Source organism: Pteropus vampyrus, unplaced genomic scaffold (genome assembly GCF_000151845.1).
Source record: "Pteropus vampyrus isolate Shadow unplaced genomic scaffold, Pvam_2.0 Scaffold165, whole genome shotgun sequence".
NCBI classification, from domain to species: Eukaryota; Metazoa; Chordata; class Mammalia; order Chiroptera; family Pteropodidae; genus Pteropus; species Pteropus vampyrus.
Window position 1 is genome coordinate 3,051,931 of NW_011888946.1, and position 20,922 is coordinate 3,072,852.

Below are 20,922 nucleotides of genomic sequence, written 5' to 3' on the forward strand. Positions count from 1 at the left end.
TACTTTTTCTTTTTAAGTACTTAGGATAAATATATCTCAAAGACTGAATATTTTTATGACCATTGATATGAATTGCTTTCCAAAAGGATATTAATATTTTATATTGCCACCAATAACATATGAGTACTATCTTTATCATATTATATCCAGATTTGAGGGTTTTAACTTTTTTATACTTTCCTAATAAGTGTAACATCTCATTATTTTCTTTTCCATTTGAGTTCTTATTAGCAAGACTTAGTATTTGTCCTAATATTTATTAATTATATCCCCTATTGTGCAAATAGCCTTTTTGTACTTTATCCATTTATCTCTTGGTTACTTGATTGAGCATCTTACATAATAAAGAAATTAACCTTAAGTCATATTTTGATGAAATTTGTTTCTCAATCTAATTAACACTTCTCTTTGGTACTTTATTTTTAGTTGTATAGGGAGTTTATTTACTGAGTTCAGCATGTTCATTTTTTTACTTTGTGATTTTTTTCACTTCTAAATATAAAATTAATTACTCCAGATATTTGATAAGTACTACTTTCTCATATAGAATTGGATGAATTTGGAGACTTCCTTTTTAATTCCATACATCAGTAGTTCCCTTTTACCATTAGTAACACATTTTTATTTTTGTTTCACAATAATTTCACTGTCTGCCATTGCTAATAAAACCTCAATCCTCTTACTTTAATTGATACTCTTCAATTATATTTAATGACATCTTTAGTGTCTAAATCACATGCTTTAAAAACATACTCCAGCATTTTCCCCCTTCTTTCCAGCATAATCTGTTTCCCTCTCTGTGAGATCTTTCCTGTCAGCATGCAGACATACTATTATTTCTCCCATCTTAAAACAACAACAAAAAAACCCTCATCCTCTATACTCGTCATGTTATTACCCTATTTCTCTCCCACTCTTTAAAACAAAAACCCTACAGAAAAACAGTCTATATGCTCTTTCTCCACATCCTCTCCTTCAGGTTGCTCTTGAACCCATACTATTTAGGCTTTGCCACCAAACACACTCCATTGAAATCACCCTTCTCTAGGTCAGCAGTGGCCAAATTTTTGGTCTTCATCTGACTTAATCAGCAGCTTCTGATGCAGTTGCTCACTCTCTCCTAGAAATGCTTTATTCACTTCTAAGAAACCTTACTTTTTTTTTTCTTCATAACTAACTCACTGGCTACTTACTCCCTTCTCAGTCATGCCCTGACCTTTTTAAGTTGTTGTGCCCAAGAGCTTAGTTCTTAGATCTTGTCCCTTTTCTCTCTACACTCCTATGAGAACTGTCATTAATTTACATCTCCAACCCAGACCTCTCTGCTGAACTCACAATCATATATATTTTCAACTGCCTACTTAAGTCTACTTAGAAACATCTGACAGTAATCCCAAACTTAAGATATCCAAAAACCGAGCTCCTGAATTTCCTTCCCCATCTGGCTCCTCTGGCAGCCTGCCTCAGCTCAATTAATGACAATGAAGTCTTTCCATTAGCTCAGGCCCAAAACTTTGGGATCATCCTCGATTCCTCTTTTTCTCTCATTCCCTAAATTGAGTCCTACAGCAAATCTTCTTGAATCTACTTTCAAAATATACACAAGATCCACGCACTTATCATCACTTTTGCCTATAGTACTCTAGTTCAAGCCAGCATCATCTCTTTAATATATTGTTATAATAGCATCCTGCTTCTATCTTTTGTTTATGTGTGTTAGTTAAGATTATGATAGGATTAATGAAAAACATTTTAAGTAATTTTTAAATTCCTGTAGAAGTTTGAGGGTAGTCACAATTCGTAAGTGATATATTTCTTCCTTTATATATTCTTTAAATATTTTTAAATGGTTTTAAATCTCGGTGATAGCTAAAACATTTTCTTTCAGTTAGATTAGGGTAGATTTTATTTTTATTAACCAGTTTTGTTGAGCTCCATAATGTGTATAGCTTAAATGTTCATGAGTTGTGTCTAAGAATAGTATACTTAACTGAAATTGCTATTAGACGTTGAAAAATAAGGTAGATAAGAGCAATGAGGTTTTCAAGGAAATTGAAAAAGTTAAAATCTTAAAAACATAATCTTTATGAATGCCCTGCAAGAGGTCATCTTTTCTGACTTCCTTTGATAAGACAGAAAACACATCCGAAACTATTGGATCATGTTTCCATTGCAGAGGCCAGAACTTCCAAGATTCCTTTATTAGCTTTCTTTTCAGAAACAGTTTGCTTTTGTTCACTATTAGCTGTTGTATTAGCTATTTCTTTTTCCACTGGATTTTTTAATGCTTTTAGGAGGGAGATTTATATTTTCAATTTTCAGTATAGATTTAAATGTTCAAATAAATGGTGTGTTGCAATAATAATCGCATAAATGGGTAATTTAAATAACTTTTGATTGTCACATGGAAAAAGATTACTGCTGAGTCTCTGTTAGCAGAACATGAGCTTATGTTTATGTCATTAATTATACATTTGCATTAAACTACCCCTTTTATACACTTTTTTGAGGCTAAATGAAAGGTTAAAGGTACAAATTATTCTTTTATAAATGTCTTCATGTTTTCAAAACTGTCTGTTAAGGGTTTAAGCATACCTATTAGTGAAGTAAATTTACCAGCTGCGCTCTTGTTAACTTTACAAAGGCAGCTATGACTGAAAGTCAGGCTTGATGTCATACTCACTAGATACAATGGACAGAGAAAATAGTAGCCATTAATATGGAATTACTGAACAGTAGCTAAAGATTATTTTAAGTAAAGAGCAGACTAGCTAATATTAGACTATTATACAGCCATTCATAATGATATTCAGAGTATTTTTAATGTCACTTGAAGATCCTTTAAACATGTCACGGTTTCTTAACCTAGCAAAATTTATATTTTGGACTGGATAATTCTTTCTTGTGGGGAAACTGCCCTGTGCATTGTAGGATGTTTAGCAGCATCCCTGGCCTCTACTCACAAGATGCCAGTAGCACCTCCCAGTTCTGATAGCCAAAAATGACTCCAGATATTACCGTATGTCACCTAGTGGACAGAATTACCACTGGTTGAGAACCATTGTGTTAAGTGAAAAGGGAAGAAAAATATATGTGGAGGAAATAAGCCTGAAGCCGCACTGCTCAGTATTGTAGCCAACAATTCCATGTGGCTATTTAAATGTAAATTAAATTTAAAATTAAGTTCCTCAATTACACTAGCAACATTTCAGGTGCTCATTAGCCACTCAGTCTTAGTGATTACCTTATTGGACAGCACAGAAGTAAAACACTTCCAACATTGCAGAAAGTTGACCCCCTACAATATACATTCTGCTCAGCATCCCCAACTGAAAATAGCTTAGGTGTTTATCATTTGTTGGCTTCTATATACTTTATAGGAGAAATTATAGGCTATAATGACATTTGAAAATTTATAAATGTCTCAGGATATCTCTCATTTAAGGATTTTCTTTATAAAATACTATTACTGACCAATCTGTCATATTATTTTTACTATTTCCAAAATTAATTTCTATTTCAATGTTTACAGAGAATTTCCCAAATTTGATAAAAATTGCTGATACAATACACTTTGAAAATAATTTTTATAATCACATTGTACACATTAGCTCTTATATTCCTACCTTTTAAATTTATAAATGAAATGTTGTTTACAAGTTATAATTTCTTAGTCCTAGAAGTTGTTAGCATGTTGCTTTTCTTACTATTAACAGTGTCATCAACTCTGCAGAAGCAGAGTAACTAAGGCAATCATGAAAGTCATAGGAAAAATCTAAACATAGTAGGTTTGTACTTGCCAATAATTCAAAACATAATTTCAGGATGTATTCAGATAGTGCTGAGAGCATTAATATTTTCAAGTAATGATATGCCCATTTTAGGAAAGAATTATTCTCAGCCATAAATAAAACCAAGCATTCTGCTGTAGAAAATTTCCTTAACCTTTTATCATGTCACATTTCTGAGGAATGTATTAGTTTGCTGGGTCTGCTAAACAAAGTACTACAAACTGGATGGCTTAAACAACAGAAATGTATTGTCTCACAGTTCTGGAGGGTAGAAGTCCAAGATGAAAATGACAACAGGATTGATCCCTTCTGAGGGCTGTGTTTCTCTCTTAGCTTCTTTGCATGCCTTGGCTTCTAGATGCATCACCCTGATCTCTGCCTTCATCTTCACATGGCATTCTCCCTTTGTGCATGTCCAAATTTCCCATTTTTATAAGGACACAAGATATATTGGAAGAGGGTCCACCCTAATTACATTTTAACTAGATTACCTCTGTAAAGATTCTATGTCCAAATCACATTCTGAGATGGTAGAGGTTAGTCTCCAAAATATCTTTTTTGGGTGGACACAGTTCAACCCATAACAATCTCTGGTATATATCCCGAGAAAAACTAGTGTATACCAAGGAATAGTTTTAGGGATTGGATTAGAAAATGAGAAAAAAAAGTCTAACAAAATAGCTGTCTTAATATAATATGAATTGTTATATGGGGGAAGGGTACAGATTTTTCTATCTTATTGTAAAATGCAAGGCTAGAGCAATAGGTAGATGTTATTGGGAAGACGATCTTATTTAATGTAAGGGAAAAACTCTAATTCCTGGAGCTGTTCAACATTGAGACTGACAAACTCATGAGAGCAGCGTGCTCTTCATCACTGGAGGCATGAAGCGGGGAATAGAACCCTAGTTGAAGAGCTTAACAAATTACCTGTATGCACCCTATGGAGAATCACAGACAAATTACTGTGAAGTATTTAATAAAACTCAGGTATTTAAACGAATACATTATATTATATAAATATCAGCAATAATTAATAAACAGCATTATTTGATATTTTTAAAAGAACATGAATATATACAACACTGAATAAATTATATGCTAAAAGTTCTACTAATGTGACACTTTTTCATCATCAAATTTAAAGCACCAATCTTTAGGGCTCCCAAAATTTGGAATGCACTTTCACCAAAACCATTAAGTTGATAAACTGACTTCTTTTCCTTGTTTAACATTTGAGTGGCCCACAGGAACAATAAGCAGTAGGCATCCTTGAGTGTTGACTTAAAGAAAGTGCAAATGTGGGAATAGAAGAAAACAGACTTTCTGATATTTGCTTAATGGGTGTCAGTATTGCCATGATCAGTTCTTTACTGCATTGTGCCTGGTTTTTGTTTTCTATTGGGAACTCTGACCAATCTCACTAAAACTAAAGTCAGTAAAACATAGGTGGTAAACCATTTTAAGTTACAAAAAAAGAGACCTTGATTACCTCGAATGACTGAGAAATATAAAAGAAATGCTGAAAATGATATCACCTATAATCTAAAAATAATAACTGCCTAGATTCTCTTTAAGTATATGATAAGAGAAAGAACTGTGTGAGGAAGGAAAACATTCATTTTCTTCCTTTGAAGAATTCAGTTCTGCTCCCCTACTTCAAAGTATGTCATCACTGTCTCTTGTCCTCTCTTTTATACTTTCTTCACTTTTCTGTCTAGTTTTACTCTTTTTCTCTTTACTCTCAATAAAGGCGAGGAGAGAATTGTATTCTCTCTGTCATATACAGAGATGTATAATAATTCAAAAGATTATAAATATAATCTATAGTTTCCAAATCAACAGAGGAAAAAAAAGGAGGCTAGAGGGATATATAAAACATCAACATAAAGGGGCTGGAGGTAGGGGTTATATGGACAAAAAAGATGGTAGAAATGAGCTGAAATATATCAATAAAGACAATAAATGTAAGCACATTACATTCTTCTGTAAGGTACTTTGAAGTTGGATGACTCATTCACTTTATTATACTTCATAATTTAGAAGTATATGTTGTATTTTTTTTATATATCAACTGTTATATTTAAAAAATGCTTAACACTTGCAGTGAGTCAGAACCAAGATATCTATAGTAACTAAAGGGACAAGGTAAGACAACAGGGAGCAGATACCGACAGAAAGAAGATGCCGCCTCAGTCTCAGCCCATATGCTTCTTGCTGGTGTAGAGGCCAGTTTCAGTGCTTAGCCAGGCATCAGATGGAGAGAGGGAAGGGGCTGCACCTGTCATGAAGAGTAGTATGTGAACAGAAGGCCAGAACCTCTGTGAAATCACCAGGCAGACTTGTCTCTAGTGTCTTCTTTTCCTCAAAGCTGGTATGAGTCCAATGAATAATGTCCAGTTTCTTATTTTCCCAAAGGATTTTCAAGGTTTTAAAGTAAGTACATTGATGGCCACTTGAAAGCATTCTCTTTTTTCCCCTCTTATTTTCAGATAATAGTTTGTTTGATATGTGGAATAATGCTATAAAAAGTAACTCAGTGTCTAAAAAAATGTATAAATTAATGTGCGTTCACTATGGCTACTTCCAAATTGAGACAGACTGAAGAAATGTTGAAATGTAGAATAATATTCTTAATGACTTCTGCTTTGTATTCTTAATGACTTGCTTGTCCATTTTGGTAGTTTAGCTGTTCAAAAATGTTATATTGCTTGAAATTCCCTAATGCCTACATAAGAATAATTTAACTTTTAGGTCATTTGTTTCAGAGGAATTCCCTCCAATTGCAAAGGAAGGGACATTTGTCCCAGAATCTGAGATGGGTTTAGACCTACAATGGGAAATAACTCCTAATATTAACATTTATAGCTAATGTGTAGCTCTGATTCCTGATGCACACTGAGTATTTAAACAAAAGGAGGAAAATGAAAAATATTAAACAGTTGTGTATTTTCCATGTGGTCAGCATTGCTGTGGGGGTTTTCTGGCTAAGACATCTGTCACCCACTGACAGCCAGGGTTTATTTGGCCTGTTAGGCTGTCCCTTGCTCCCTTATCATTCATGTGCTGTACTTACTTGGTCAGTAGAGAGGGACATTCAGAACCTCTCGGCACCTCAGCAACATGATTATGAGACATTAGCTAGTAGATTTGCAGTTCTGTCTGTAGAGATTTCCAGTTTGAGAAAAAAGAATGGTAGCCTACAGATGGGCTCTGAAATCAAAGACCGTTTATTCCCTTTATTCCTAGCACATTCTTGTTTTATTATTGTTTTCTTTGTCAGAGTCTTATGTTTTACTAATATTTAATCCTTCAAACTAATCTTAAAACTTCCCAATAAACAGACAAATTTTCTTAACTTTATTCATCCTTTAAAAGGGAATTTTGTATGATGGGGTTACTTTAAAATTACAGCTTTGAACCAGAAAAGCAGTATTATATAGCTTTACAAATGGTGAAAATTGATGCTGCTATTTGAGAAATATGGTTGATAGGGTGGTAACTTTCACCTCTTAAAAATCTTAATAAAGTTATTTTCACTGTAACAGAACACATGATAAATTAGGAATATCTGTTTTCATAGAGATGCCTTGGATTCTTCATTTGAAATAAGAACTCATAAAGCACTATAATGTATTTAAAAGCTTTTCAGACACCTTTCCCAGACCCCATTCCTAAAGATTCCGACTTAATTGTTGTGGAATGGGGCCTGAACATCTTTATTTTTAAAAGCTCCCCAAGTGGTTAGAATGCAGAACCAGGTTCGAAACTATTACACTAAAGGTTATGTGATAGAAAACCTGGTAGGCTTTTTTTTTTTTTTTTAATCGTGTCAGAAAACTATCACAGAATCGAGCTGCCAAATATTGTTACCTTCTTAAAACAAGGAAACAAAAATTGTAAAATATCCTTACTTTGGTTTTCAGTGATTTGATGATACTAAATCCGCATACCTAGAAAATATCTGAAGCTTAGCAATAAGCAACATTAGTGTTCTATAAAGTAATCTTTCCAAACAAACTTGATTGGTCTTAGATTGAATTACAGAAGTATTAGAGTAAAGGAATGTAGTGGAAGGAATGTCTGGATTTTATTACAACATTCTCTTTAGTACTTCATGAAATTCAACTTGGAAATGCATTTCATATTCCCAGCTAGCAAGTGAACAAAGTCTAGCAAACAGCAAAATATCACATTTGTCAGGTTAGCTGAATAGCACACTTGCAGCAGTATACATTTATGCTGCCTTAAAAAGATCATTTATAAAATTTGTCAATATGGAATATGTGTTTATTTTTAGTTAAATCCTTCAAAGTCATTTCATGCATTTAGACGTTTCCATAGTATTAACATTGTATATTAGATTGTGTTATATGACTTGGTTAAAAATTATAGTTAATGAAAATCTGGAGGGGCTAGGGAGGTAGGAGGAAGCATCAGGGCAAATTTCATCATTCATTGCAGAAAGACAGATGCTGTTTAGAGTTGAAATGACAGCCTTTCATAATCCTTTTCTTAAAATTAACGGATTACTTTAGGTCTTGACATTTCTACTATTTAAGTAAAATTTTGTTCTTTCAGTTTTACTTATGTTAAAATTAAGCAAAATGTAATTTAGCGTTTTTATTTTATTTTTTTATTCTTTAATGTTACTACATATTTGACCCCTTATACCCCATCTACCTCCCTCCTCCCCCCACTCTCCCTACCCTCTGAAGTGTTTTTATTTTAAATTCCATATATTTTAAGATCTCAGTTTTACATACTTTTTCTGTCAATTTTTGTTCTCTACTAATAACATGGAAAGAAATGTTTGGATCATCAAATGTGATAACTGATTATTTCTGGTCATTGGATCTGGGGTTGAGTTTTATATTTATACTTTTTGGTAGTGTTTATATAATAAATATAAATCATTTCTACTAAAAATATTCTTTAAGCAACTAAACATGTTGCTTTTTAAAATGAAATATTTAAATCAATGACTAGTTTTAATATAATTTCCCTCAGAAAAATAAATGCCTTCATTTTATAGTCTAAACTTTTAATACCAAACATGACTGAAATCTTTTGCGTGCTATTCTTAGAATAGCTACTGTGTGTACAAAACGAACTGAAATACTAGCACATATGTGTAATCTTATGTTCTTAACTTCATAAAGTTCTTTTTTTCTGGTAGTTCAAATGATTCTAGATTTGCCTTAGACCCCTAAAGTTTGCCTACTTAAGGGGGTTTCATTGCTCTTAAACAGATAAAAGCGAAACATGTACAAAGCAAAATAAAATTTCCTTGTGTTCTATATTAGAACAATAACAGTGGTAGCATTTAAACCCAAATAAGCAGTATTTGTTAGCTAAAGAAGTACAACCATCTACCAGAAATTGATGGTCTTTATTCTAACATATTTATTCTATACAGAGAAGTCTTTAGTTAAGGCTGATGAACTCCCTGTTTATACTAGGAAAATAATTAAGTGCTTAGTTATTTAAAGTTTAGCTGGTAGCATTTTATATGAAGTTTTAAGTTCTTCAAGATCATAATAAAGATGTCTCAACAAAGGATAGATGATATTTCTTTTTTACAGCTAAAGTGGCATTGTCTTATGGCAGCAGCATAAAGAGTATTCAGTTCCTTCCTTGGCCAGCTGTGAAATTATTTTTATGAAATTACAACTTTTTGGATTCACATTTATATCAATTTTTGCATAAGGCAAAAATATCAGTATTTTTATGTCTGATTATTTCTAATTCACACAGTTGAGTTTCAAAAAATGCAACACCACATCATCATTATTACTCTTTTGAGTCAGTACAAGTGACCTCACTACTTCATAGTAGTCCTATGATCTGACTTTATCCTTAAAATGGAGACCATTCTACTCTTAATTAACTCAGAGAGGTTGCTAAGAGGCATAAATGCAATATTCTCAGTGAATGTCCTTTATACCTACCTATATGGCCTATACAGAAATATATTAACAGTCTTTGTTCCGTAAAACAAGCCATTTGCATTACAGCAAGGATTACTATTTCAGAGTTGCAACCCTTTCATTAAAAATGTTGTCTCGATGTCTAGATGTAACATTTACTGAGTGAGACTACCCTAAACAATAGCCAAGTAGAGGACATAGGTTAGGCAAGTGAGAAAGAAGATAAAGCATTTGATATTATATCTGTTAAAAACACAATAAAATACTACCTCATTCATTTTGTAAAATGTTATTAGAATTATAATGAAATGGAAGATGAGGAAAAACAGACTTCTGAAATTTATCAGTTTTGTTGTTATGTTAATATTCTTTGGACAACAACTTACAGGACCTTAAGTAAACTCACTTTTAACAATTTGAGTGTGAGTCTAAAAAATTACTAATTCTAATTTAGGTAAGACCTCAGCTATTCACTTCCATCTTTCTGGGGTCATTCAAGGGTACAGGATGCACACATATAGTCAGTCGCTACCTGCAGCCCTGCAGTGCTCTTGCTCTAGCTGTTCCTTGTGCCATTAATGCCGTCTTCTTCTATACTTCATTATGCCCATCAATTCTCCCCAGCTTTTCGTCATACAGTGTTGCTCAGCCCCTGACTTCCATGCCCTTGGGAGTCTGTGCCCACTGCCACCAAGGCCACCCGGAGTTTTTTGCTGCTTTCGGTTATTTTGTGCTGCATAACAAATCACCCCAAAACTTAGTGGCTTCAAAATAAAACAAACATGATACCTCACGATTCTGTTATACATGGAAGAGGACATTGGCCTTCTTTAATATTTCTGTTATTATGTTCACATGGCAAGCGTCTATTGTTTAGAATTATTTTTAAAGTCGTTTCATGCATTAGAAGGATTCTGGTGCATTGAAGTTTTTTTCTAGTACTGGTAAACATAAAGTCTTCAGTTTGATGGTGGAATGACAAAATTTGCAGGTGTCATTTATAAGTATTTGACAATTTTTTTTCCTTTTCTCTCTTTTATAAACTGACCGAAATTCTAGGGTCATATGATTAAGTTACCTTTATGGTCAATAAGAAAGTAAAACTGATTCTAAGTGAAGAGGAAAATAGGAAATTTGTCAGTTCTTAGATGATCATGACTCCTACTGGTAAAAGTAGTTTATTAAAAAGGTTGCCTTGATTGTTAAAGGGTAAATTTTTTAGGAAACAATCTTAACAGGTTTAAACAGTTGGATGAAGAAATATATTTTCTAAAAGTGATTTTTTTTCTGAGTGACAAAACTGGGCATACATGATTTATTACGATACTATTTCTAGCAAACAATGATTTTAAGGGTATTCATTTTTTAATCTTGTTTCTCTGGAGGTGATATATGTGTGTGTGTGTGTGTGTGTGTGTGTTTTAAAAAGAAATTGTTGGAATTTGTCCAACTTCTTTTATGTCCCTTCCCCGAGGAAAGCTATATGGTATTTAAAGTTGGTATTGTTCAGTATGTTGCTGTGGGTGCTAAAGAAAAATAAGGGAAATACGTAAAAGGTAAATCTTTGGCCATCAACCAATAACAAAAACATTCTGTGAAAATAATTTTTTTAATGAAACAAATACACTTTAAACAAGTTGAGAGTATATCAGGATGTATGAGAAATAAAGAAAACAACCATCAATCCAAACAAATATAACATTGGGAAATGTAGCCATTTTTATATGTATATTGACATTGAGACTTCTGCTATTGAAAGAAATTAGACTTCTGTTACTGCTTTTTTGACTTTATGGTTTAATACATTATGATAAAAAGATGTTGTTGTGTGTCAAATTGAGACAAAATTGCTGATACTTATGTTTGACTAAGTGATAATTACACTTAACCCATCAGGATATAATGCTACTGCTGTCATAAATTTCTAATCCTAAATGGCCATTGCATTTTTTAAAAGGACATAAAATCATGGTTGTCAGAGTGAATATTTAGCACTTTGTCAACTTCTTTTGTCACTTTTTCATTTTCTGACCTCAGCTAGGCTATATTTCTATATTAGGTTGTGTGTACAAAAGTTTCAGTCCTGCCTTTGTAAAGATTCTTTATTTCTTATTGCTGCAAATATTTATTGAGTACCTACTGTGTATCCAAGAGTATTCTAGGACTTGGTGATGCAGAACGCAACTTGGCCCAGTTTTTGTCCTGACAGAACACCCAACACAGAGACAGCAGATGGGAAAGACCATGAACATAATACTGTGGGACAAGAATACTAGCTAATATTTATGAACTGTGTACTGTGTGCCCGGCAGTGTTATATGGCTTAACTCAACAAAGTAGTCACTGTTATTATTGCATTTCACAGAAATGCAAACAGGCACAGAAAGGTTAATGACCTGCCCAAAGTCACACTGCTAGTGGTGTCACATCAAGTATGAACAGATGTGAGGACAGCGAGGAGGGGTTTCTCACCTGGGGAGGCAAGGAAATCTAAGAGAAAAGTCGCCTTTCAACTCCCTCTTTGAAGTTATCCTCCTTGGGAAGAGGCCCCAATCAGAGAGGGAAAATATGCCAAGGCATAGAAACAAAATAACATGACAGTAACATCTCAGTATCATTGGAGATGCAAAAAAATGAGATTAGAGAAGTCAGATGAGTTAGGTCTAGCCTTGTGTAGCCTGATAAGGAGTTGTTTATTGAGAAAGCAGGAAAGACAGTTAAAAGATTTTACATAATGGTATTAACAGGGGACCTGGGGAAAGTCATGAGGACAGAGAGTCCCCATGAAAAATAAGAAAGGTCAGAATTAAGGTTGTGGTAAATGTTTGGGACATGGGGACAGATATGAGAGAGATTTAAGGGGGAAATTTGACAAAACTTGGTGTTTGGATGTGAGGAGGAGGAAGGAATTTCAGATATCTGGCTTGGATTACTTGAGTGGGAGGTGTCACCATTTTGTGAGATGAGAAATGAGAGGAAGAACAGGTTTAGAGAGAAAGGAATGGTGAGCGTCAACAACAACAGCAACTGCGAGGTGTTGAACTAAGTGGTCAGACCACTTTAGATAGAGAAGGAACACAGAGGTAGGTAAGATGTTGGCAACGTTCTCGTTTTAATTTGGGTATTTGGTTCACATGTGTTGTTAGATGTCATAACTTGTATGTATATTATATATGTTCTCTAAGATGAATCAAATATTACATAAGAAATTTAGAAAGTGATGTTTGATAAACCTGCTATAGGAAGAAAAATACCACACTACTTTAAGACTTTGAGAAAGCGTCCTAATTATCCCTGTATGTGTATGCAGTTACTTAAATGCTAGTAATGCAAAGACCATTTGATTTACCTGATGCTTTCTTTACACATTAAAAATTAAAAATAAAAAGAGAACTAGGGGATCAATGGCCAGCAGAAGATGCTATCATCTGCTGATCTGTGCTAGTTTTCATGTGTTAGATTAATTTCTATGGCTCTCTTATTTTTAACAAATATAAGGAAGAAAGATTGGCTATTTGGAAAAAATGAAACTTTGCTTTTTGAATTACTTATGGTAATTAAGGGTCATACTTTAGCATGTTGTATTTCTGTTAAAAAATAAAATATCTTGTTTGGAATAGAGTTATTTAATCTAGGGAGTGACTTGCAATTTTAAATGTGGTAGTTAGGGAAGGCCTCAGTGAGAAGTTGAGATTTGAGCAAAGACTTGAAAGAGGTAGGGACATTAGCTGTGCAGAAACTAGAAAGAGCTTCCCACAGTGAGTAAACCAAGCATGAGCTCCAGGGTGGGGCCCTGCTCAGCACAGAAGGTCAGCTTTGCTGGGGCAGAGCAGTAATGTGGCCAGATACATAGACCATTGTTAAGGACATTGAAATTTACTCTGTGTGAGGTGGGTTTTCTGCAGAAGAGTACTATTATCAAATTTTATTTTAAAAGATCTCTCTACCATGGAAGATAGACTGTGCAGGCAAAAGGATGGAAGCTTGGAGTCTAGGAGGCTATTTTAATAAACCAATAAGAGATGAGTGGTGATTTGGACCAGGTGGTAGCAATTGCCAGATTCTGGATTTATTTTAAATATGTAATGCAAAGAATTGTTTAACAGATTGTCTGTGGATATTCAAAGAGATGAAATTGGTTATGTTCACTTAGAGAGTGAGTAGAGAAGAAAAGAGAATTGACAAGTTATTTCTGAAATGTATATGGAAATGCAAAGGACCAAGAATAGGCAAAGCAATCTTGAAATAGAATAACAAAGTCAAATAGTGGGATGACATACTTAATAATTAGATATTAGTCATTATTAATAATTAATAATTATCATTGTGAATTAATAATAATTAATTATTATTAGTTAATTATTATTCTTACTTAATATTATGAGTTAATAATGGGATGAGTTAATCAGATAGCAAGATCTATTACAAATCTACAGTAATTAAGACAGTGTGCTATTGGAGCAAGGATAGACAAATAAGCCAATGAAAAAGCATAGGGTCTGGTAAGAGTCCCATCCATATATGGATACTTGATTTATGAGATAGGTAACACTACAGAGCACTGAGGAAAGGTGGTTATTTACAATAATGATCAATTATTGGATATCTATATATCCATATAATCATAGCCCCTAATTCATACCATACACAAAAATACCAATTCCAGTCTGACTGCACGTAAAAAAGTAAAACAATAAGACTTCTAGAAGATAAAATAGAAAAATGTCCTCATGACTTTGAAATAAGAAAAAACAATCTTAAAACAAGACACAAAAGGCAATAGTCATAAATGAGAAGACAAAATTAAAATTAAGTATGTCTTTTCAACAAAAGACACTGTTAAGAGAGTAAAAAAGAAAGTCGAGTGGGAGAAAATATAAATGGCGCACATTCAAAATATATTAAAAAAAAAAATGGACAAGGGACTTTACACCAAAGAGGAGAAGGACATATTCAAATAGCCAAGAAACCTAGGAAAAGGTTCTCTTACTTCTCTTTCTGGAGTGGTGGCAACATTATGTAATGCTGAACCATATTTCCATTTCCTTTGTATATCTTTGGGAAAAGAACTAGAGCTTCCTGGGTCTTTATTTGTACTACTATATCTTTAAGATGAACTACAAATTGGAGATTGTTCAAATTTTAAATTAGAATGGTATACATTTAAAGAAAATAAAAACCTACTTCTGAACATCGAGATTATTATCTAAAGAAAAGCTTTCCTACCATAACCATCCATAAACATAAACAACATTAGGCACACTCACACAGAACCTTTTTATTAAGAGTTGGATGCCTTGGCCCATCTACTGAAACCTGTGATGTTGGGCATGGGGAGGTTGACAAAGTCAGAAAAATATCAAGAGGAACACTAACGTTTCATATCTTAAAAGAAATATGATTACTGGGGAAGAAGAATGCAGAGACTATTCTGTCCACAAAATACATATTTTCATATATTGTTTCAAAATTTATTTTGCCTTTTCTTCAAAGACGTAACATAAAGGTAGAGGCTGCCATGAGTGGCAGTTATTGTCATAGGAGGAAGGGGTTTTCATTAGATGGCACTGGGATCCAAGGTAACCAGCATGTGTTTAGCAAGAACTGGAAATGATAAGGATGGAAAAGCATCTGTGTTTAGAATGCTCCAATGAGCAATCAGCACTCTCCTGAGATGACCCTTTGCTGTTGCTAGGTGCTCATTTCTGTTTCTGGAGTGGGTGGCAACATTATGTAATGCTGAACCACATTTCCATTCTCTTTATATATCTTTGGGGAAAGAATTAAAGCTTCCTAGTTTTTTATTTTATACCATTAATTTTTTTAGATTGAATAGAAATTGGGAGTGTGCAAATTTGGCCTAAAAATTGAATGGTAGGATGTACATTTCAAGAAAAGACTTAAGACATTATGACTTTTTGGTTCTAATTACTATCTCCTAAACAAGGGCATTTTTTTTTTATGTAGTCATAAGACTGCTATCATCTAAAAAATATAACATTGATAAAATATTAACACCAAAAGTACAGTTCATATTCAGATTGCCCAAATCACCCTAATAATGCCTTATATAGCTGCACTGTTGTTTTTAATATAGAATCCAAACAAGGATCACACGTTGCAGTCAATTGTCATTTCTCTTCAGTCTCCTTAACATAGAACAGTGCCCACATAATGGGAAATTTTAACACTCCTGTCTTTTCAGTTGATAGATCAGCTGCCTTTTGTTTAATCACTTTTTTTTTTTTTTAGGGAGAAAAACAACATAGTCAGAATTGGTGGAGATCGTACCATCTCTCAAGCGTGGGAGTAGGGTCATCCAGAACTGCTTTTCGTGAAACAATCAGTAAATGTTTCACAAGAGGCAGAGGGCTTGGTAGTGCCAACTAGCAAGCATGCTGGTTTTGTGCTGTAATTACTGACATCAGAATTAAATTAGGTGGCGGTGTGTAGTTCTTGTGGCACATGTTTGTTCTATTTTTCTGTTGATGATTTGCCCAGTATAGTATAAAGTTCCCACCCCCCTTCTGATTTACTTATACAAAGCAAGTACTTAGACATTTAATCAGTTTAATCTCAAGAGAAAAAAACATAGAGAATATTTTTAAATGCTTTTACAATGTTTAATTTTTATGTTCTGATTGGGGTATTTCTATAATTTTATTTATGTTACTGTTTGTTTTCTATGTAAAATAAGGAGCCCGAACCTTCTTTCAACCTCATTAATGAAAGATAATAATATGCAGGGTGTCTGTGAAAAAAAGAGTTCTCAACATAAAAAGGGAGATTGTTTTAGCCCTAGAGAGTGGCATGAGAAAATTTAAAGGAAGTGGTTTAAGAAATGTGAAAATGGAATGTTGTGACTTCCAAAGCATCACAAATTAGGTTTTAATTAAAAAGCAATGATGAGTTCACTGTTGTGCTAGAAGATACAGTACTTGGCACATAGTATGCCATCAGTGAAAGCTATTTTTAAGGTAACAGGAATTTAAAAAATTCATTTATTTGAAAGCAGAATGTTAAATTCACTTTAGATTGGCTGGTTAAAGAGTTGTGCTAATCTGCGATGTGACTCTAACTTGAAGTATACAGTAGGTATGAATGTCTGATGGGAGGACTTTGCAGCAATTTTTGATCTGACTTCAATTCAGAGAAGTTCACTTCATGGTCATGTGGTAGTGAATATATTGCACAGAATATTATAGAACCCATGTTTATGGCTTACTCATCTTTTATTTGTGTAAAGGCATGTATTTTAAGAGAAAATTTTCTCAACATTTTCAAAATGTGGTTTGTGTGTGATTTTTCTTCATTAAAAGGTTTTTTTAAAACAGATTACAACTGAGTTCTCAATGTCTTCATTGTTGATGGAGCTAATGGTAAATTCGGGTTTAAACAGATCCTGTGTTTTAGGGGTGAAATAAAGAAAACAATTTTTCTAAGTTAAGTATAACTCACGAGGCAGATTGATCAGATGATATGAGTAATTCTTAACTCCATCAAGTATAACCACCTAACCAGTTTGATAGGAATTGGAGATTGTGTGAATATTGATTAAAGCTGTGGATATTCCTCTTTGTAGACTTTACACTCAATCAAAAAATCGGTCTCAGATATCTTTACACTGTATATGACAGTATGTTGGCAGGTCTCAATTACAATTACTTAGGCAACTGCTGAATGTTGACTTCATTCGACTACTAATATTGAGGATCTGTGTGCTATGAGTTATACATTATATGAAATACAAAATTTTTGTTTCGTTTTTATATAAAGGAAAGAGCACAGGTCTTGAAATTAGAAGTTATTATGTTTTGGCTTCAGCACTTGCTGAGTGCTTAATTCATAAGATTTTAATCCCTGAGCCTTACACCTTTATCATCTGTAGAAATAGAATAATAATACCGACCCCACCTATGAGTTTCTTATTTGTAGCGATAGTCAGAATGGAAAAAATTACACCTGGTAAACTGGGAAATGCTGTAGATTGTGGGAACTATCATCTTCTTTTAGCTGTGTAAGCCATTCTGTGGAACTTTGCCCACAAGATGTGGTGTTGAGTATTTCAAGCATTTGTAGCCCTTCATTCTATAGTGTACTCTGTATTGAGTTCAGCGTTCTTTTTAAGCATTTTTCTATGGTTTAGTCTACCGCATGGTAAGCCCTGGTAGTGGGGAGTGGGGCGTGGCTGGGGAGAGAATAAAAGGATGATGAAGTATAGTCTGATTTGCTGTGGATTGATTCTTGCCCCTAGTTTTATCTTAGCTTTCCTTTTACAGTAGAAATTAGAAGTTCTGGAGTAAATTTAGAAGTTGAGCTCTGACAACATGAAAATTCCAAGCTTCATAGCTCCTGATGACTATAATTAAAACATGTATAAATTCTTTCAAAGGAATTTTTACTGTCTTTCTCTCCTTGGCAGTTTTAAACTTGTGTCATTGGTTACAGAATTCAGGATTTGAGTTTTTCTCATGGGTTTGACTTTTTCTTCCTGTATGTAATTTTCGTATTTTTCTTTAAGGCCACTGAACTGTTGTTTTGCTAAATGGGAATTCTCTACTAGCAGAGATTCTTAGCAACAAATCTCTTTTTCTTGAATTCGTATAAGTCAAAAGTTACATATTATTTTGGCAATGATCACGGCATGGACTTTTGCTTCATGATAGCTGCTCAACCCATGGCATAATGACTCATGCAGGGAGAGTATTCACAGGTACATTGGTTATCACCAGACCTTGCAACAGTTGTAATCATTTGGCCTTAAACAGGAAGAAATTCATTATTTGCAAAGATTTGTTCAATTTTGTCACTTGAGTTTACTCTAAATTTTGTTACTTGAGTAACTCTTTTTCCCTTATGACTGCTTACATTTATTTTAGTGTGTAAGGAGTTTGGCAAGTCAAGATAACTATAGTTATTTTTCATTACTTTTAAAAATCCAATTAAAGTGAAACCAGTGTACTATACTGACAGCATATTGCTCAGTCATAAGTTTTAATCAAAAGGCAAAGTAAGCATAATACTGTCACACCTTAGTTTGTTGAAATGCGGAATTCAGAAATTCAAATTCTTGAGTCCCACTTCCAAAGATTCTCATTCCTAATTGATTCCTATACACAGACATGTTTGGGAGCTAATGAACCATTTATAGAGGATGCTTTTCAAATAGTTCTCAAAGGCTTAGTATTCCTCAGAGGATTCTACAATCAATGAAATTCAGTTCTCTAAGGACAACTTAATTGCATTTGTCTCATTAATTTTCATTTGTCTGTTATTTATTCCGGTTCCTACGAAAGATTTCCTTAGAAGGAAAAATACTGCTTTAGAAAAAAGTCAAAAAACTATCGTTATAAGATAGACTATTTCTGTGATTCCTTATTATTTCAGATTCTGATTCTGTTTTTCAAATTCATTAGAGGCTATGTTAATATTAGAGACCTAATATTCAAACAGAATCAAAGTGAACTGTGATACAGGGCAGAAAACTTGTGCCTTCTTTATCTTACATGAAGCCCTTTATAAACTTGGTTACCATCATAACCTATCTTTTTAAATTTACTAAATTCTGTGAATTTCTTCTACATAGTGTTTTATTGTCCTCTTGATAGAAGCATACTATAATTTCCCTTGACTAAAAAGCATATAGGCAGTGGTATGCCAGTAATGCATAACAACTGGAGGAAAGGGGACCAATTCATATCATTTGCTAATTTATGACATACATACTCCCTATAATAATAGCCTATTTCAAGCAACCAGTGTTATGTCACTGAATGTGGAGCTGGGAAGAGACACACACACCATACTTAGTATTACCACCATACGGATAGTATAGATGTAAATGGCTTTAAGAGTATAGCAAAATTTAGTAAAATAATTAGGAAATGATGAGGTTTTGAGTATTTACTGTTTTTGTTATTAATATTTTCTCTATTTAAATTATTTTACTGCAAGATATCCAAGAAATTGTTTCCATGCTTATTTCTGGAAATAGATCATTTCAAAATGGGAGACTTTTACTTTGCATTTTCTACCTTATTCTGTTGTTTAATTAAGTTACATTTAGGCGCAACAATAAAAATGATATTAAAGAAGCAGCTCTCTAGGTGATTTTGATGTGAAGCTAAGTTGGGGAACCACCAGTTATAGCTACCTAAACTAAAAAATGTCCTTGGTTCTCTGGTGCCTTAGAGGTGAATTTTGTGCTTAATTGCAGTGACTACTACATTTTAACTATTTATGTCATAGTCTTTCAAATTATTTGAGAAATCTGTTGCCACATGTATATGGTAAAATATGAAGAAAAATAGGACTAAAAAAAATAGAAATCAATCTAGAAAATCAGTCAGGTGAATACAAATATAAATATGCCAATTGTGAGGCCTATCAGTTGATGTAATTGAAGAAGAGATTATCATATGAGCTTCCTGGCAATCAGTGGTGGGTGTGGGGAGGAATAATTATCATTAGTTAGAACGGCATTTTCACAAAGAATGCTAAGCTTTGCATTGTACTGAATTCCAAATCTCATACATGAAATTTCATATATTGGGATACCAATGTAATAGACAATGCCCTTAACATGATTCATCTAGTATTTATAGCTGCGGGTTTCATATGGCAATTTCTGTAATACACTTAAGATAAAACAAGGATGTAATATTAAAAAGCAACTCAGTTAAAATGACTTTACCCTCAAAAAATAAGGTATAATGGTTTAGGACTATAACCTGGTGGTCAAGCTTGATCCAAATTCCTAGAGGAATAAAGATTTAGAACAAGACAGACCAAAAAAATGGCAAATAAACATACTCATCTCCTACCCTTCATTGAGTTTATGGTCTGTGTAGACAAAGATTCTGAGACCAGGGTGGGCAGAAAAGAGTGCAGTGAATGACTAGCAATCTCTAAGCCATAGGATGGGGCATAGCAGAAAGATCTCTGCATATTTGCCATCCTTATGCCAGGATATTTTAGGTAAATTTCAGTAGTCTCAGACAGTCTTTATTGTAAACTGGATTACAGGCAATGAGATTTATACTCTTTGAGAAGGGCCTGGAGTATTGTACTTTGTATTTCTCTTTGAGAGTGTAGTATATGGTCATCTTGTTAATTATGACTAATTCATCCTAATGATCCTGGTACATCTGTCTTTCATCATTCTGAATTTTGATCCTATAGTTTATTTTGTTCATTTAACA